Genomic DNA, 18720 nt, shown 5'->3' with positions numbered 1-18720 from the left:
CGCAGAATATACTACTACTCCATTATTATAAACTCTAAAAACAAGGAGCATAAGTGTCTTTACATGTATAGAATACTAGCCAATTGCCGGTCAAGAATGATGGGCAGGGGGAGGAATAGCTGGGGACAGAGGTCTGCGTACACCCCCGCCCCACCCACCAACTTTGGAGCTGCGCCCACTCCCCCTCCTCCCCGCCCCCCGCTGCTTTGGGGCTGGGCTAGGCACTCCACTCCCTCTGTCTGCTGGCCCCGCCTCCCCATTCGCTCCGTGACTGCCACCTGCAGGCCCAGGGGGAGAGCATGGCCAGTGGCACTGGCCGTATACCCCCTCCAACCCATACTCTCCATTTTCACGGCTGCAGGGAGCAGGGGGAAAGGTCGAGTGCCCCCACTCCATATGCTCCATCACTGCCGCTGCCTGCTGGGGGGTGGCTGGGCAGAGACAGAGGCCTGGGGCCAGGCTTGCTCCCACACCCTTGCCCCATTGCTTCGGAACCAGGGCCAGAGCCACTCCCTCTAAGTCCCCCTGGGGGACCAGCTGGAAGAGAGCCCCTCGTCCACCCCACCCCCCCAAATTCAGGGCCAACCCTGTTCCCCCCCAGCAGTTCGGGTTTGGGTTCAGGCCTGGGGCTACTGCCTGCATCACTCCCCCTGCCATGGCGGCCCCAACCCCCTTCTCCACCCCCTCATGCCACCACCACAGCCACAGCCACTGCCACCACCTCCTCCATGGAGCTGGGGTGGGGGGGGGGGGGGGAAGCCAGGCCAGGCCCAACCTGTGTCCCCACTGTCACGGCAGTGCTCCATCACCTGCTGTCCCTAATACTTTATTTGCACTCTGATTGGCTGCCAAGACAGTATGGATAAGTGCAAATACTATATTAAGTAGTCACACTCAAATATACAAATATAAGAAGGGGAATGATGGGTTAATCATCACTTCTGCAGTAAAGGACCTGACGGATTATAGTGGAAAACAAACTAAAGATGAGATAAATGATATTATATGGCTGCAAAAAAAAGGGAACACCATAGTGGGGTGTATCAATAGCAGTGTCATAAGGCACATACGTGAAATAATCCTTCCAGTCTACTCAGCCGTAGTGAAACCTCAGCTGGTATACTGTATCCAGTTCAGGGCACCAAACATCAAGGATAGAGGCAGACATTAAAAAAGCCTGAGCCTGAATTGATTCAGTCTTTGCAGGTTAGTCTAAGCTGGCTACACTGAATCAGTTTTGTAACCAGACAGACATCCCAGAAATGCAGGAACATGACTGCAGTGGCTCAGGCTAGAAGCCAGGGGGCATTAGAGCAGCCCTCCCTTCCCTTGCCAAGGGCTGAGCTGAGTCGGGGGGTGGGGGGGAGGGGGAAGGGGGAGGTGTGAACAGGCTCTGGCAGGATGCTCTGATTAGCCCAGCAGGGAATTCACAACAGTGTTTATCACCCCATTAACTCAGCACAGACCATAGCCAGCATGTTGTCTGCTAACTAATACATAGACACCTATCAAGGCTGTGGGGAGCAGGGGGAGGGGAGGAGAAGCCTGCAGTCTCTGCTGGAGCTGCAGCCAGAGAGCAGAGGGGAGGGGCCAAGCTTTCTGTGGAGCAGAGCCCTACCCAGTTTAGAGAGCATGCCAGGATGTTGGGGGAAGTCTGATTTATCTTAAACCAGCAAGGGGTCTGGGACAGATATTAAATAAACCAGTCTGAGCCAAATCGGTTAAGTTTGTTACGACATTCAACCAGATTTACCTCAAACCAGTTTCAGCCATTTTCAAACTGGTTTATGTCCACTGAACATCTGTTCTGTTACGGGTTTAAACCAGTTTCTGATCATTTAAACTACTTTATGTTTAATGTCTGTCTCTAGGCCAAAAGAATGTGCTAATGGAAGTGCATTCAGAAATAAAAGTCTCTTGAAAAAAGTCTAGTCCTGATTTGGAGTTTAAAGATAAACTAGCCTCTTAAGGTCCCTGGCAGCCCTTTTTTCCAAGATGCCACTAATTAATGTAATGTCTTTCTATTGCAGCCCTTGATCCTGCGTATACTGATATTCACAGGTGTTTATCGGGCTATTTAATTGAGATCAAGCCACCCAGGGACTGGAGCAGGCCTCTTTTGTAGTACTGAAATGTGAAATGAAACTAATATGAATGAGAGACTGAATAGAATACTTAACTTGGTGATAGATAATTGTCAATGCTTTCCTTGTCCTCCATCTTTGCTAAGTAACCAAGAAGTCACTGATTACTCTTTGCCCCTGTACCATAAAAGAGAAGCATTTCAGCTGGAGCTCCTTTGATACAAAAGAGAAGGCAATGGTATCTGGCTCCTGAGATGGCCTTTTCATTCTGGAATGTGCCTTCTCTTGGGTCAAAGCCCAATATTTTGTCCAAAGGATTAAAAATAATCTGCCCACCTCTTTCTTTTTGCTAAGGTACTGTCTGTGGTGATCATCATATGAGATATTTGACTACTAAAAAGTGAAGTGGGGAAGATAGTGTTTTTGCAAATAATCTATTATGACTGTGGCTAGCACTGGCTTTTATTAGTTCAGTCACAGTGCAGGAGTTAGTTATAATATTTAAATTATGTAAGCATTTAATTGTCAGCAATATTTTAGCTGGTCTTCCCTTGGCCTCACCAGCCCAAATCCCATTAATCCTACTCCAAACCCCAAAACATAGCTGGATATTTCAGAGAAACTGAAACACATTGGAACAAAATTCTATCCATGCATCCCATTAAATTTAGCCACAGTTATTTGCAAAACAATTGAGCATACTTTTCTTCAGGCTGGGTTTGCTTCTGGACTCAGCCTCTGCCTTAGTTTGAAGATGTAACCAAAGAAAGAAATGGGCTAGTGAGTCACACAGTGTCACTTTTAATAAGGACCAGGAAGAAAAGTTAGGCTTTTAAAATATAAATGCAATTTTTAAACTGAATGAAAATATCCCTTGATCCTTTATTCAACTTCCAAATGAGTTAAATCGCTTTCCAGAAGTTTGGATCCTTACCACTTTGTAAATATTTTACATTTTATCATTAATGCTGTGAACGAATCCACCTGCATAGACTTTTATAAAAAACATGCTATATTCATTTTTTTCACCAGTACCCTGTACAGACAAAACTGGGAGTAGTATCAGTATTAATGAAGTAATACAGAATAAGACCCTGGTCCTGCATTGTGATCCATGTTATAAACAGAGGGCAGTTGGCTTAAAGGCTGCCCAGCATAGATGTAATATTCTGCCCCTGTACCTCAGTGCAAAACTGGGGACTTGCATACAGGATACTATACTTGCATGTGGAGTGCTGCATGGGGAAGTTTCTGACTGAATATATGGAAAGCTTCCCAAATATCATAAGTTAATTCTATTGAAAACTACCTGCCGCATGGTGGTGTTGTAGTTTGTTATCATTGTACAGGGATAAAAAAAAAATCACCTTGGTTGACAACTGGCATAGTACTGTAGACAACATTAAAGCAGTTATTCCTGCTCTGACAGTTTCTGTTGGAGGGGGAAAACAATAGCAAAGTTGATAGCATTGGTTGCTTTCCTTGACTTTACTAAGGCATTTGATTTGGTTGGAGGGAAGCATTACTATGTTCCAGGTACGATAACAGCAACTATAAAAATCTATATACAAGGAGGTCATGTGAAAGTTTTGTGAAGGACATGAGACCATACAAACACCATTGCTTTGCACTGTGTCCTTAAAATGGACATTAAGAATGTTTGCTGTGCTGTCAGGCATGTTGTTGATGATCTATGGTTAGCTTAACTAGACAGTCCATTCTTACAATGACACCATTGTAGCATTCACACTGAAATTTATTAACTTAGAGGCAAGGATTTTTGTGAGTGATATCTTTTATAGGACCTACTGTATGGCTGGGATGAAGTCAAGTCTGGAATTAATTATGACATACTTTGCTTCTTTGTAAAATTGGTGCAATTTACCTAACCCTACAATAAATGCCAAGACCAGCCAACCTGCGGGGTGGGGGGAGGACCCAGCAAACTTAAAGGATGCATTTAGAAAAATAGACCCTAGATAACATAAAGCAGTAGTGAAATTGCAGAACAAGAAGATTTTTGCATACCTAGGAAGTTTGATCACCATTAAGGCATCTATAAAGGATGAGGTTTAAATGAGATGCTCCTGTGGCAAAGTGCTGCAGAGAAGTTAACAAAATTATAGACTGACAAAAACATTATGTTGAAATGTTTTTTAAATGTATGTTGAAATTGAAAATGTATTTAAAAAAACAGCATATCCTGTAAACATCATAGTCTATGGTACAGAAGCAGCTCCAAAAGATGAAAGATGGAAGTTCTTCAAAAGATGGCATGGGTAAAGAATTTAGAAGGAAAAGATATGACATTAGGTATGGGACTGACTACCTGTCAGGAGCCAGGGCAATAGGCTACTTAAATTGACACCAGCTGGGCCTTGTTACTTGAGTGGCCTAGTTACCAGTGGCCTAACTACCCCAACTGGCCCCAGTCACCTACTGAACAGGGATGCCTGCTTTCAAGTCCTGCTTCCTGACTTCATCCTTGTTCCCGATTCCTGCCAGCCTGTTCTTGGTTCCAGACTCCAGGCCAGACCCCTTGTGCTTCCAGACTACTGTTGCCAACTCTTTGACCCCATGTGCTTCCAAGCTTTTGTCCTCTGACAGCCCATGTCCCTGGTCTTTTACATCTATAGCTGCCTGCTTCAGGGCCTCTGGCTCAGGAGAGCAGTTTAGGATTCCTGCCCATGTTCCAGACTCCCTTGGGCTTGTGGTTCTACCTAGGCTGATCACTGTGTTCCAGTGCCTTAAAGACCTTGCCTTCCTGACCTGCCTCCTTCTGGTCCCTTGACACCCCACTCTCATCTGGACCCATTTTTCCTAACCTTGCATGTTCCTGATCCCCTGATTGTGATCCCCCATGGTCCCACCCTGACTGCCCACATCCCAGCTGTACCCTGACACTACCACTACAATGGTGGAGATGATGCAGAAGACAAACTGAAAACAGAATACCAAAACAAATTCATATATAACCAACATTAGTCCAACCTAGAGATAGCTGGGCATGATTGGTACAGACATGACTATGCTGGAATTAATAAAAGAACAAGCCCTTGGCAGGAATGAACGGTGATGTGGTATTGCTCCCTGTGGATACAAAGAATACATATGTATTTGATTTGAATACATATGTTTAAAATGCATTATACAAAGCTTTTATTTTTCATTCTTAAGAAATTAAAACATTCCCTGAAGAATCATATTTGTATTGATGGTTTTCTTCATCCTTTACATTTTCCCCCTTTTTCATGCAGCATGGATTTTACTTTTTTATATATATAGTTTTTCATTAAACAAATTTAATTGGACTCCTACACAGAATTTAGAATAATTAAAAAAAAATCCAAAATAGGCAGGAATGAAAGAATAAATGCTCAATAAAGTTAATAGGTAGTTGAAATAATTTACAACAGAATTAAAATTAAGGGGGCACTGCATAGAAACTGCCTTCTCCCAAACAGAATTGTTTTAAGCTCCAAAGAAGCATGTGTAATTTTCTTCTTAAAAAAAACAAACTTTTTTTTTTCCATTCATATCTAAGTAATAACACACGATATGTAGAAAGGTAGGATAAGTTCAGTTATAGAAAACAAGTCTGGAACTCTGAAGACCTAAATTCACTCCCATAGACCTCCTGGATGTGGCACTGCTTCTTTCTGTACCTCAGTCTCCATGTGTAAAGATAGGTGTTATAGCACTTACCTACTTCATAGGGATGTCAAGAGGCTATTACTTATGGTAAGTTCCATACAAGTACCAAAGATAGAGGGCATCCTACTAGCAGTACAACACTTTGAATAGAACTTCACTGAAATGTAGAGTGAAATCCAAGAGGGAAAAGAGAAGGAAAGCTTCCAAGGAGGTGAAGTTGCTCCAGAAAGACTTTACTGACCTACTGTCTGACTTTTCTTCTATAAGGAAAAGGAAAGAGGGTCTAAAACAGTGAATCTCAATCAGGGTGTTGTAGCACCCTGGCGTGGCTTGAGATCCTGTCCAGGATGCAACAGGATGCTATGCAATGTGTACAAACTTACATAGTATATTTTGGTGTACAAACATGATTCAGAAGATAAACCTACAGATTTGACATAGGAATCCATAGTGTTAAAACCAGTATGAGCTGTTTTGGTCTTTCTACATTCTTTGCAACAGATGAATAGCTCTATTATTTTTATGTAGTCAAAAAACAAGGAAACCCAAAAAGTTTCAGATGTGACAATCTGCTTTTGTAGCCAAGATGGGAAGGTGCAAAACTGAAAGAAGCAAGGAAATGTGAAGAAAATGAGAAAGCAGGAAAACTGGACAGAGAGATCTGAGGAGTCAAGTTGAAATATATTCAGGTTTTTGACTGCTAGGACCAATGAGTTTTATAATTGTTCTTAGTACTGCTACTGTTTTATATCTATCATAAACAGTCCTGTTCAACATCTGAAGAGCAAAAAGCAGGCCCTCCAACTTCCTGAGTAATGCCTATTCTCAGAGTGGAAAAAAAAGCTTGTAACAGTAGTTGGGGCACCTGAACAAGATCTGTTTAACTTCTCTAGTCAGAGTTTATATGTACTGTATTAATTATTTCATTGTAGATAGAAGCAGAGAGAGAGGATCAAGTAGTGTGGGGTGTAGAGTATAGTCTGTGTATATATACAAGTCTGACTTAAAGCTGGCTACTTCTCCCTATTTTCCAGATCTGTTCTCCACCAATCAGCACAGTTTCTTTTACCAGACAAAAAATAAGTTATAATTAAATATTTAAAGTATGCACAAAAACAAATTCTAGCAGCAACTGAACACAGGGACTTTTAATGGCATGAATTAGACAACCTTATGAATAGAGCTCCAACTAACCACATACTCTTCTTCATTGAGGAAGAGTATTTTGCCCCTTTTTTTAATGCCTTCCACTAGATTAAAACTGTCAGATTCTTCCTGGGCTGGATATAGACTCTAGGGTTCCTTCTGGGCCAGATCCATGGGGCCACCAGCTGCAAGAGCAATGCGTCCATTGATGGCTGTGGCAGGACCAAGTGGCTGTACACCCACAAGGCAAGTAGGGTTGGGTCTGCACAGCTTTCACTCACCCCTCTGCCACTTATGGCCATTTCCATTGGGAGCTAGGGGCCCTGAATTCTGCAGCAAGCCCTGCCCCAGCACCCAGCATTCCAGATGGAAGAGTTCCACAGACTGGATACTTGACAGCACCACTCACTTGATTCCAAAATGTGTTGCAAGTAATCCATTAACCTATTGGTGGGGTAATAATGTATCATTTTGCAGCCCAGAAAACTGAAATGGAGTTTAAATAAATTTGCCTTAGATTATGTTAGAAGTCAGATAGTGTCAGGTGGGTTTAGAACTCCAGGATCTTGACACACAGTTTTGTGCTTCAGCCAGAAAATTGGTTCTCTCCAACAAATAAGTTTAGCACCTTGAAATACTCAACTAGACACAAGAATCAGTTCTTCTCAATTTGAATGTAGCCATTTCTGGAACAGAACTCTGCACAAGAACAGGAAGCAGAAGGGAAAAACTGTACATATGCATTTGCAACCTCAGTGAATTAAGATCAAGCCAAAAATATGACAACTGTCCAAATGTATGTGTGCCATTGTCACTGAAATCATCTAGGGCACACCAGATGATTCAGTGTACATGTATCACCAGTGAAGGAGTAATAAAGCTAATCTCTACCCATTTGATTTAGGTAGGAACGTGTGACTGGGGGGGTATCTACAAGCTCTGTGCTTGGGCCCCACACATCATTGGCCCGCCCCCTGTCTAGGGCAGTCTTCCCTGACTCACCTGCCATGGCTTTGATGTTACAATAATTTTTGTTAAATATGGAAGGCTGCCCTAGTTGTGAGCCTGGTGTAGTGGACAAATTACAGAGCTCTGAATCTTCCCTAATACCATGCCCCATGCTTCACAGATAGCATCCAAATCCACTATTATTTCTCTGGCTCTTTTCTGGATTAAACTCAGCCTGTAGCCCAACTTCAGCCTCAGGCACCACTGTGTGTGTCTTAGCCACCTTGTCCCCTCCTGGACCTACACTTTTCTACCTTAGGTCTTACTCTGTGCAGTCCTTCAGTTCACTCAACTCCACTCAGGCCCTACTCTGCACAGCCCTTCAGACCAGCTCTACTCACCACACTCACCCTGTCCCATCTCTGGGACGCACACTCACTCTCTAAGCCTTTAACCCATTGGGCCTCAGGCCACACTCCATGAGCCTGGACCCTGCCTCAGGCCCCCCCTCAGTGGACCTGGATCCTGTGCTTTTCTGTCAGGGTGTGCTCCCCTAGTCTTTCCCTTCCACGGGATACCCACAAGGCAGTGGGGGCTGAGGTTTTGTGGTGCTCCATCTTCTCCTTTCACTGGCATTTCCTGGAGATTGCCCCACCACAGGCATCCCCACACACCATCCAACCTCAACAATGTACAATTTTAGGTCTTACCCAGAACCAGAAAGAACCTCCTCCATCCTCACAGCTCCTACCCTAACCTCCAACTGTTCCAGGAGCTGCCCTCTTCAGGCTGGATGATGTTGTTCCACTGGCTCCCTAGCTGTAACTGCCGTCTGTGCTCGTGGTGCTTGGGCTTATACCCTAGCTGCCCAGCCCTCATCCAATCAGGTGCTCCCCTTGTCATCATCTGACCACCCAATTGGGCCAGACCACACCTGCAGGCAGCTTCATAGGCTGCCTAAACCTCTTACAGTGGCAGGCACAACTTGTGCTCTGCCATAGAGAGTTTCAGCTGTTTACTTGTCTTTGAGCTATCAGGTAGCAGGGCTTTCAATGTCTGTCTTCAGTCCAAAACTTTTATACTGATATTGAATAGTTTTAATATTCAATATACACAGACTGGATACTTGGGATGGTAGGTGGGATGTGCTACCTACCATCCCAGTTAGGTGTTAAAATTAAATTTCCTGTGATAACAGACAGGTTATTCATTTGATATACAAGGATAGTAGATCACTCCTGTATACTCATCAGGCAGAAAATAGTGATTTGTAGTATGAATCATCCAAGAAAAGTAAAGCTATGGGGAAAAATAAACAAGAAGGAAATTAAATGCAAGTAAATTGAATAGGAAGAGGGACAGAAAGATGGAAGAACATTAATCAGTGATTCGTCTAAAATAGTATGCACAGTTCCAAGCACTTTATGAACCAAGTTTTGAGACAGATTGATGCCCTTTTGAGAGTACAATCTGTAAAGTCTGTGCTTCTGTTGCACAATTGCACTGTGGTGCAAGCATAAGCTATTATTGTTCCAATCATATCAGGTAGCTGAAGATGTCATCACAGTCTATACCCCATATAGTGGATTAATCTAGGAATCAGAAAATTGTCCATAATATGTAGGAGTGGTTAATCCTTCTAACTCATCTGACCACTGTTCATGAGAAGTGGCTTTACACATGCTCTGGAGGGCGGGGGGGGGGGGCACTTTAATTAGAGTAGCTCTTGGGAGCCACTCTAAATAAAGCACCCTCAGCATCTTGTGTATCCAGCATCCTGTACTTCAAAATGGTGGTAGGGGCACTTTAATTAAAGCTCATTCAATGAGATTTAGTTAAAGCACCCCTGCTACCATTTTTAAATGTGGGGATATTAAATACATGTGATGTGGAGGCTGTTGGACTGTAATAATTAGGGGCACAGACAGAAGTGCAGCTCCCTTCTGTAACTGAGAATGTTTTGCAGGAAGTGTCTTGAGTTATAATGATTCCCCAGACCAAACAGAAGTTCATTATTGGTTCCAGGAGGGAGGGGAAGTTAATGCTCACTGGGAGGCTGCAGCCAGTTTCCCTTAGCAATGGCACCTCCTCTCTTCCATCTTGTCCCTGTTTCAGAATGGGATGGGAGCAGAAGGAGCTCATTCTAGCTTTTCACCAGCCAGCGCTGGAGGGTGGGGTGTGAGGGTGGTAAATTGGAGCCTGCCTCCCCATCTCAGGAGCTGCTTTAATTAAAGTGCCCACAGCATCTTATATATCTAGCATCCCACACTTCAAAATGGCAGGGTGTGGGGGGGAGGCTCCAATACACCTGCCCCCCACTCCAGTGGGTGCTTAAAAAAACCCAAACCAAACTCCCTCCATTCCATTTCCTCCCTCCCATTCTGAAAAGAGCTCAGGCTGGCAGGAAGTGCAGATACAAGTTACAGAAGGCACTCTGTATTGAAACATGTTCGTCTGACACTTCACGCAATGAGGGTTCAGATTTTCGCCCAATCGGCCATTTTTTAAGCAGTCTGCAGCCATGCACTTATGTTTGGTCATGGCTATAGACCACTTTCAGTGGCCAGATCAGGCAAAAATTGTCACTTTTGTCTGCACCCTAGCACACTCCAGAAGACTCAATTAATTATCATGTGCTGGACTAATTAGCACATGTTGGAGCAGGCGTCAGGCACGTGTATAGGTGCCCAAAATGCCATAGCTGTCTTGAGCCTGTCAATGTCAAAGATGCTATTAAAAGGAAAGGAACTGAGTAACAAGGTATGGAGACTTAATAAGGTGCACACAGCTGAGGGGAGGTTCAAGTTGATGAGGTACAAAAGGCTGAAAACAGTCTGCTCCTACAGGATAGAATAGGTCGTCTTAAATCAGTTTAACCAGTGCCTTAAATATTAAATCAGTGGGATTTGGAAAATGGCTGCTGCCATTTACACATTGGAAATCGGTTCCTGCCTTAGAGGTGTCTTAAATGGATCATGCTGTAGTCTGATTCATTTTGGTCACAAAAGAGCAGGATAAAATTGCACCTAGCTCCATGGAAAGGGAGACTTCAACTTCTGTCTGATGTGAAAACAACTATGCATATGACTAAGCATACAGCCCTTCCACTTCACATTTCTTTGGAAACATTTCTAGGAAGTGAGATAAATTTTCTTGCTTGCACTATTCATTTGTATCTTTTTTAGTGTGCTGAACCTTTTGGGAGCAGCATAACAAATTAAGACCTGTGTAACCTAATACTTTGTACAAACCTTTTGCAAGAATTGTTTTTGAATTTTCTTCTCAAGGTAAAGCATTAAGCTCATATAAGCAGTATAGATGCATAGAATCATAGTAAAGTAGGGCTGGAAGGGACCTTCAGAGGTCCCAACCTCCACCAGAGGCAGAATCATTCCTATCCAAACTATTCTATGTAAATTCACCATCTAACCTATTAGTCAAACTACAGTCAATCCTGACACAACCACAAGCCACAATACCCTATGATGGCCAATGTTCTCCTGCAATAAGGGTTGTTAAGCCGTGTTGTTGTTCTGTGGGATCAGGCCAACTCTCAGGATCTCAATATTGCGCTGTTAGACAGGAGGGTGTGACACAAATGCACATATACAAACACACAAATCAATTAGGTGCATACACACACACACTATCAGCTCAGGTACACACACATCCAAACCAGCCTAGGCACATGCATACCTATCACCAATTCAAGCACATCAAGCACATTATATACCCCAAAAGTTAGACACAGATCACTAATTCATATATATGCACACAATGCCATATATACACACACACACACACTCACCAGTTCACACACATACAGCCCACCTACACATACACACAGGTAAGTTCCTAACTTGGATGGTACAGTGTGTATGTGTGTGCTTGGGGTACCTGGGATACTTGGGGGAAGGTTCAGGTAAGAAAGAGAGAGTTTAAGTGTAGGAAGAGAAAGTTGCCAGAACCAGGATTAGAGAGAAGCTGGCTGAGGAACTAAGGCTTGGGTTTACTTAAGGTAGACTGGGGCTGGAAACTGAGGCAGACAGCTGAGATAGTGGGTGGGGGAGGCAGATAAGTGGTGGCAAGGAGGAGACAGCCAGGAAAGAAACTGAGGCAGAAACCTGGTTGCTCAGGGGAAAAGGAAAAGGCAGAGGGGATAAGACATTGGCAAAGAAACAGGTGTTTGGAGGCAGAGAGGAGCTCAGGACAGGTGTTGGAGGTGGCAGTGAGCCAGAAGCAGGAGAGGGAGAAATGAGACAGAAGTTAGAGGGGCGAGGAGCAGAGATTGAAGCAGGGCCAAACCATAGTAAAGCAAAACCCAACTTAGGGGTCCAAATAACAGTTTTATTACACAGGCAACACACTACACAGCCCCATGAAGTTATTGGTTCACACACACACACACACACACACAAGGGCAGCAGGAGAATGACTCAGTGGAAGGGCTGGAGTCCAGGTAGGGAAAAGAAGCAGAGTCCAAGTTCTTGGTTGAAGAGGGAGTAGGGGATGATAGCTATCTATCCAGGCTGGAAAGGGGTCTTTGTTCAGTAGGTGTTGTCCAGTGAGGAGTTGCTGGCAGGGCCTCTGGGTGGATAGGTGGTGTGGCATTGTGCTGGTCCAGATGGAGAGGGTGTCCCACTGGGTCTGTCTTCACTGCCTCTTTTTATAAGGGCAGACCTTGTGTGACCCTAGTGACAGAAGGCATGCCCAGGCAAGGGTCAGCCCCTGGCGTACTGAGCATGTGTGCTCCATGCAGGGATGTGCAGTTTTGGGTGTCTGTAATGGTGGGGTACAATGGTAGAGTTGCTGGTTCTGCAGGGTCTTTTGTCTTTCAAATGCTGGGTTCTTGTCTCTGTTCCTGGGTGATGTCCATGGTTCCTGGATGAATCAATGTGAGTTGATGGCCCAGTTGTTACAGGCCATTCAGTAGAGGCCTGCTACCATTGTATTTCAATCATTCCCAATCATTCTCATTCATCCGGGAACCAATTTACATGGGAGGGGTACGTAACTCATACAGTTGCAACACAGGGGATGCCCAGGCAGAGGACACAAGATGGAAACTTGACATACAAAATGGAAACGTGACATGACTTTGTTTCACTTACAAACACAGGCCTAAACCATACAATATCCATATGAAACAATAAAAATCAATATGAAAATGATAATATTATAATATGCAACAGTAAGAATCAATACAAATCTAATAATGATACAATGCAAAACAGTGGATATCCAAACCAAAAACTTGCTACCAAAATAAAAATGTTAAAGCTTATCCTAAGTCTGAGCTCACTTATGCTTGTCTATAGGGAATAGAGAGGGAGAGAAAGTAAAGCCAGAAATAATTGGGGAAGGGAATGCATATCTCATATATATATATATGTATATGTATATATGTATATGTATGTATTAAAAAAGAAAAACTGGGGGTTTTACTGCAGTCTGAGAGATCCAAGGAAAAGGCCATCACCCACTAATACAGAGAAAGGCAAAAAAAAACAAACCAAAACAAAACAAAAAAAGATAGTTACCTACTGTGCCTCACACCCAAATGTACAAAATTCTCACTTCCTTGTATAATACATATCTGTAACAGAGTTAAGTCAGGCTCCCTTACAGCCTGTTCTTTGTCTGGTTGGGCTTATGCTTCAACCTTGTGCAACAAGGGAAGTTCTGTGTGCTTGGACCATTCAACCCAAAGTTCTAATTGGACTAGCCATAATCCACGGATGTGTCCCAAGGTGATTGCAGAATTCACTCTGAACTCGTGATTGGATGAGTTGCTATCTGGAGGGGTGGCTCCCTGAGGGGATAAAAGAAGGCGCATGATGCAGTGATGGGGAGAGAAACACATGGGCATTGAAGAGCTGGGGTGAGCTAACCCAGAGGGGAAATCAAATAAGCCCAGACGAGCCTGGAGTCAGTACAACAAGGCTGGAGCAAGAGTGGGACAGCAGAGACCAAGATGCTTATCCAAGGGCCTGAAGTCAGCAGGACAAAGCTGGAGTAAGAGCAGGACAGCAGAAACTGAGGCATTGCTCTAAGGGCCAGCAGGTTTTGGGAAACAGAGCCAGACAATGCCTGTCAAGTCCGGATGGGGCTTTCAGCATATCCTTGGTTGTTATAGGGGAGGGAATTGTAGCCCCAGAGGAGCCTTCCCTGGGTACTCGCAGCCTGCCCATGAGCGGGAGGTTGGGAGAGTCACCTGTCCCAGGGAAGTGAGTATGCTTCCATTCACTTCTGAGCACTAGAGAGGTAGATTGCAGGCAGGGATCACAATACTTCAGGTTTTCACTTAGACGTGAAAGGGGACATAAACCCCTCTCAGGGGTGCAGGAGTCAGGTAGTAAGCTGCAGGGTGCTAGCCCAAGCTGCTGCTGGAAGGGGAGGAGCCGGGTTCAGGCCACAGGAGGTTGACTCCACCCACCCTGCAGGAAGGGTGATTGGTACAAGACTGATCTAAGGATCAGCTGTAACTGCTACACTCTAGAGTGTAAGACTCTGAAGGGTCTTACCCATATGGGTGAGTCAGAACTTTGCTGCCTCTCCTGTAAGGGGTAGAGAGTGTGTGTAAAAGACTGGTTTGTTACTTGCACCAGGATCAGTGTGATATTCATTGCTGAGAGTTGTGCAAGATCACTACAAGCAACATAGGGTGAAACTCATCTAGGAACCAATGTGAGAGTTCAGTGTAACGGATTCTCACTAACTCCCCTCCTCCACCCTTCCCCAGAGACTGCTCCCAAGTTTCCAGAAGAGGTGGTTTGGGGGTTTCATACTGCTGTTACATATGTAAAATAGTTATTAGTATATAATAGTTTTTAGTATCTTTTAAAAAAAATATTTAGATTGTTATGGTCTTTTCTACCTCCCCTTTTCTCCCAATGTAAGTAAATTGTATGTAGTTAAGTACTGAGTGTTGTCTAATTGAAGGTTTTGAGGCTCCAGGTGTCTTTCTGTAGGGAGACTCTCCACATCCTAGGAAGGAGGGCTTCAAGGCAGAGACCCCAGAGATTCATAATTGGCTGCAGCTGGTGGGTAGCTCCGCCTCCCAGGTTACATATCTTTTCAGGAAAAATGGCTGTTCAGCCATATGACAGTATTAACACATTTTCTTATGGCTGCTGACAAACAAAATAGAGCCTGCTTTTCTAAGTGAGTGTAAAATGCAATGAGTCAAGTTATGCCTATTATGATATTGAAATCAATAGTGTAAGAGTGATGTTGTAGCTGTGATGGTCTAAATGCAAGGATTTCTTAGGGTGATATCTTTTATTGGACCAGCTATGTAGCTAGGAAAAGAAGTTAGACCAATTTCAAACGCAGGACATTCTTCATCAGGTCTCGCAAGACAAGCATTTGAAAGTTGTCTTTCTCCCAACTCCATAGCTGGAGTTCTATAATTTGTTTTCCATTTTTCCTTCCTAAATACAACCACAAATACCTGCTGCAATTCAACCAGTTCCCTTATCCCACATTTTTATTTAAACACATGGAGTAAAATTTCAAGTGCTGATCACTTTAATTTGAATTTGAATGCAATTTGTTTTTTTAAATCAAAGATTAAAAGACATAAACTCAATCCAGGTTGCCATTTGTGTTTAGGTTCTATAAAATGTAACTAACTAAACATTATTATTTATTTTGGCAGTTTTTTAACACAATTCATATAATTTGCAAATGAGTAAAATATCTTGAGAATCAAAGTGAGAGTAATTTTCTTTTAAAAAGAGAGAAAAGATACTAAACTGAGATTATGTAGTTTTACTATAATTTAGGCTTTCAACTCTGAATTTGGTTATTTATTTATTCAATCTATATGCCACCCTTCTGAACAAAGGCTCAGGGTGGCAAATTAGGGGGCAAAAAGAAAAGAACCATTTAAATTTACTGCTTATACTGCCAAATGGCTTTAAATTACATTTAAACATATTCCAATCAGATCCCAAGACAAAATTCCTCACTGATAGAAAAGTAGGTTGGTGGAACAATTTGTCTTGGAAAGTTATAGAATCACTTTCTGGGATCAGATTTATCTTGAGAGTATGGCTATACTAGTGCAAAACAGACATTTTAAAACAAGCTGTAATCAACCTCATTTGAGTGTTGGAAACAATCTAGTCATAGTAAAGTTTAGTTCATGCTAATGTTCCTGTTCCCTACATTGTTAGGTGTGTAAGAGAGTTGGAAGAAGCCAATTCAGTTTTCCTCTGGACTATCAGGGATATGTAGCACACTTAGCTCCAAATTAAACCAAAATAAGATGTGGTCTTCCCATCCATAAAAAAATGGGGTTGTACAACTGGGGATCAGAAACCTGTTGAGGAGAGATCTCTCTCTCTCTCTCTCTCTCTCCACTCCCCCCCCCCCCCCCCCAAATACCTAACAGGACTGCTAACATGTCTGTGTATTTGGAGAATTCAGAAATGCAACCAAAAATGTGGATGCTACGCACTCAAAAAGTTTAAAGAGGTTAAGGCTCCATTAACACTAGGCACTGCACGTGCATTTTTCCCAACCCATGGCTGTAGTTGCATGTTTGGAGAAACTGCTTAATTGCATAGTCATGTTGGAAGTCTGTTCAGAAGATATAAATAAGAAAAGGAAACCTAGGAAGTTGCAAATGTCTCATATATCTTGTAGGGATGAAGCTCTTGGAACATGGTGGTGAGATCTATCCTTTTCTATAGGTATCAAGCCAAGCTCATTAAGGAATCAATTCAATACATGTTCCTTCTTCAGATTTCAGAACAACCCTGGGGTGCATCCAGACAAACGTGCACGTGCATCTTGCAATGTTTCAAACCTTTTTGAGACACTGCAATAGGTACGGGTGGGAACAAAAAAACATTCCCCATGCTGCAAGTTTGACAAAATTAGACTCCTAGATATCCAGGGGTCAAAAAAATACCCCGGGTGAAAAAAGCGGGGCAGGGCACAGTCCCAGACCATGCCACAAGATAACTCAGGAGACGGTCCTCCGAGAGAGATGCTCTGGTTTCTAGCCAGAGCATCTCTATGGTACTCTTGCTGCCCTAGCATGCAGGGCACAAACCCTTACCATGCTGGGGCCCGGGAGCTGTCACGGGTAAGTAGGGACATGGGGGATGGGAGGGTTTATGGGTGTGGGTGGCCATGGGGACTAGTGGGGGGGGATATCAGGGGGATGTGTGATCTGTGAGTGGGTTTGTGGAGAGGCTCAAAGCAGGGGCCGTTTCATGCCTGCCCCCCGCCCCCCCTCCTGGGACACCAGCAGCATCAGGCAGTGCAGCTGTGCCCTGGCTGCAGCTATAGCTGGCAGTGATGCAGCGCTGTGGGATTCGGTCTTTATACATGTTAAATGGAGCTGGCCTAGGTCTCGCAGTGCCGCATTGCACAGGCTTTGTACCTGCTGAATGGAGCTGCTAGCACACTGGGTGTGTGGGGTGCAGGTGGGCTGGGTGTACGCATATAGGAGTTTCCCCCTTGCCTGCTCTTTGCCATGTGGCTGATCCCAGCCCTTCCACCAGCAAAGCGAGGGGAAGGGTAAGAGCAGCACTGCCTATCTGGCTCACAGCACTGTAGAGGGCAGGGAATCAGCTGCCACAACTGCTGGCACCAAGAGGGGAGGAGAGACAGAGAGCCGAACCAGCATCACCAGCTCTCTGAGTTTGTGTCTGCTGCTGATTCCCTCTCCTGTCCATAGCTGCTTGCCTGGCAGGGCTTAGAGTAGCGAGCTCCTTCACCCCCTCTCCCCCTTTCATGCTGCCGTGCTCCAGCAGCAAGACAGTGAGCATCAGGCAGACTTCTGTTGTCCCCAGTGCAGCAGCTCCCCCTCCTTCCCAGTCCGGATTGATGGGGGAGGGAGGAGTGAAGCGGTTTACTACTCCCAGGAGATGGAATCAGCAATTAAATCTCTAATCTCCCTGGAATCTCTAGCATGATGGAGCTAATCATATATATGAGTAAGAACATGGATTTTGGGGTATTTTTAAAAAGTGGATTTGGGATGCTGCTGTAGCAGTCCAGCTGGTACAAGGGGCTAGTGTTCCAAGATACCACTTAGGCTAGCTCTGTAATTAATCCTTGGTATTTTTATTAGTTTCATAATTGATTAATTCCTTAATTGATTCAGTGAATATCTGTTTATCAGTTTATCTGCTTCATCTCTAACCATTCTGTGCATTATTGAATATTACTTGTTGTTCCTCTGTATATTTACTGCATGCCAAAACTGAGTCCTCCTAATTGCTTCATACCTTAATTGATTCTGTGCAGTCTTGATCAATTCCAATATAACTCTCTCAGGAAAGCTGATTACAGTATCATAGCCAACTATGACTCTCTTCTCATTCTTACCTGAACAAGGTTCTGCATTATAGTCTGGACCCCATTTCCCCTTCTTTCTCAGGTCCCTGCTCTGTTCAATTAACTCATTCCTTGTCTACCTCCATTTTACGCGCTCTATCCCCTTTTACTCCTTTTGTAGCAACACTCAGGGCCTAGACAGCCAATGCATTTGAATAGTTGTAATTTTGCAACTGGATGCAGAGAGAAAAATAGGATGCAGAGAGAAAAAACAAGCAGCTAATCTGCACAGTTCCTACAGCTACTATGCTGCTTTACCACAAGGTAGGGAGAAAACAAATACCTGGAGCAAACAGGTACCCCATCTTGAATTGCAGACTAGCAATACTCATTCTTTCTGGGTTAATTTTATGCTAGATTACTGGCATTAACTTTGCTCAGAATGATTTACTTCTTCTATCTGTTCCTGTTTTCACATGAGATTAGGTTGATCGTACCAGAATATATCAACTGTCCAGTCTGTAAATCTGTATACACTACAACTACACTTGTTACTGAACTGCTAAGCACCTTTTAAGACAATTCCATGGCC

The sequence above is a fragment of the Alligator mississippiensis genome, chromosome 5, assembly GCF_030867095.1.
Source record: "Alligator mississippiensis isolate rAllMis1 chromosome 5, rAllMis1, whole genome shotgun sequence".
NCBI lineage: Eukaryota > Metazoa > Chordata > Crocodylia > Alligatoridae > Alligator > Alligator mississippiensis.
This window is presented reverse-complemented; position numbering follows the sequence as displayed.